At 32.9% G+C, this 2,273-nt stretch overlaps 1 protein-coding gene across 1 annotated transcript in view; it reads right to left on the minus strand.

Moving 5' to 3' along the window:
- RALGAPA2 (Ral GTPase activating protein catalytic alpha subunit 2) overlaps nucleotides 1–2,273 on the minus strand; it is a 295,774-nt gene that overhangs the window by 207,494 nt on the left and 86,007 nt on the right. The window lies entirely within an intron of this gene.

Below are 2,273 nucleotides of genomic sequence, written 5' to 3' on the forward strand. Positions count from 1 at the left end.
CCCCTTAAAAGACATTTCCAATTACCAATTTCAGACTTTCCTTTGAAACATACAGCTTGTAAATATACTACATAGGCCCATATCTTTTTGTGCACACCAAACTTATCTGAGGAAAAAGGAATTTTCATAATTGGGCCAGAAAATATAATGCAATTTAAAAATAACTTCTCTATTCTGAATAATTTTTCCACAAAATAACCAAAACGCAGACCTATACAGGTATTTTAAGTGGCTATATAAATAATAATCGTACAACTGGGAACTTTTCCCAATGAATCGAATATAGATTTTAAAAGACCTACTAGGACAGCCAGTTGCAGCCAACTGTCACAACTCTTCCCAACTCCATGTTCAGTGACATCATGTTGGTAGCTTGAACTGGCCACTGTGAGAGCATTTACACCATAGAAGTTTACAAATGCTACCAATCAGGCTTATTTTTTTTTTGTCTTTGCCTTTCTCTTTTCTTGTCTTTCTTCTTTTCCTTTCCTCTTTCCTTCTTTCCTCCCTCCCTCCCTTCCTTCTGTTTTTTTGAGAGCTAGTTTTTCAATATTTACCAGCATATCATTGAGTACAGATACCAATGTTAATGAGAACACTAGCCAGCTGTAGCATTATGCATATTTATATGAACTTCTTAATGGTAAAGAATCCCCTTACATATCTACACATAAAGGTTTTGATTCCATGTAATAATTTCAAAAATGTAAATAAAAATGTAAAGGCAAAATGCATTTGCCTTTTTAGTATTAGCTTTAAGAAATATTTCTGTATGAGGGGTGAACATGAAGAAGTACTCAACACTCCAATGAATGCATTAATTTCGCAGATCAAAAATTAAGATGAGACTCGGAACACCTGAGATATTTTCCCAAAGTTACAAAGTTCATTAACAATGAATCTAGGTCTTTTAAAAAGTATTTAGTAATGTTTATTACATCATTTCAATTTTTTCCACTTAACAAATGATACACTCTTTTTAATTTTTTATTACCCATTTTTTTAAAATAATTTTTATTGGATATATGTACTACACCTGCTTTATCCAATCATCCAGCAGTGTATGAGGGTTCCTTTTTTCCTACAACCTCTCCAACACTTGTTATTACATGTCTTGTTGATGATAGCCATTCTAACAGGTGTGAGGTGGTATCTCATTGTAGTTTTGATTTGTATTTCCCCAATAGTTAGTGAAGTTGAGTATCTTTTCACAACTTTGTTGGCCATATCTGTATCTTTTTCGGAAAATTGTCTGTTCAGGTCCTCTGCCCAATTTTTAATTGGATTTTTTGTTTTTCTGTTGTTGAGTTATATGATTTCTTTACAATATTTTTTGGATATTAGCACCTTATAAGAGGTATTGTTTATAAATATCACCTCCTACTCAGTTGGTTCCCTCTTTGTTTTGTTGATGATTTCTTTTGCTGTGCAGAAGTTTTACTCAGCCATAAAAAAAGATAAAATACTGCCATTTGCGACAACATGGAAGGATCTTGAGATCATGCTAAATGAAGTCAAACAGAAAAACTTGAGAACCACATAATTTCACTCATTTGTGGGATATAAAACTGGAAGCAACAAATGAAGAAAAAAAAAAAAAAGAACGAAAACTCATAGGCACAGACAACAGTTTAGTGGTTACCAGAAGGAAAATGGGGAAGGGAGAGGTATAAAAGTGCAAAGGGGATCAAATATATAGTAATGAAAGATTTGACATTAGGTGGTGAACACTCAATGCAATGAGTATTATTGATGATGTATTATTGAACTGTACACTTGACACCTATATAATTTTATTAACCAATGTCACCCCAATATGTAAATATTTTCATTTTTCAATTACAGTTAACATACAATATTATATTAGTTTCAGATGTACAACACAGTGATTAGACATTTATATCACTTACAAAGTGATCACCCCCATAAATCCAGTAACCATCTGACACCACATATAGTTATTACAATATTAATGACTATATTCCTTAGCTGTACTTTACATTCCCATGACTATTTTGTAACTACCAATTTGTACTTCTTAATCACTTCTTCTTTTTCTCCATTTCCCCAACCCCGTTCCCTTCTGGCATCTATCAAAATGTCCTCTGTACCTATGAGTTTGTTTCGTTTTGTTCACTTATTTTGTTCTTTAGATTCCATATATAAGTGAAGTCATGTGGCACTTGTCTCTGACTTACTTCACTCAGGACAATACCTTCTGGGTCTATTTATGTTGTTGCAGATGGCAAGATTTCATTCTTTTTTATGGCTGA

The sequence above is a fragment of the Pteropus vampyrus genome, unplaced genomic scaffold (genome assembly GCF_000151845.1).
Source record: "Pteropus vampyrus isolate Shadow unplaced genomic scaffold, Pvam_2.0 Scaffold7, whole genome shotgun sequence".
Classification (NCBI taxonomy): domain Eukaryota; kingdom Metazoa; phylum Chordata; class Mammalia; order Chiroptera; family Pteropodidae; genus Pteropus; species Pteropus vampyrus.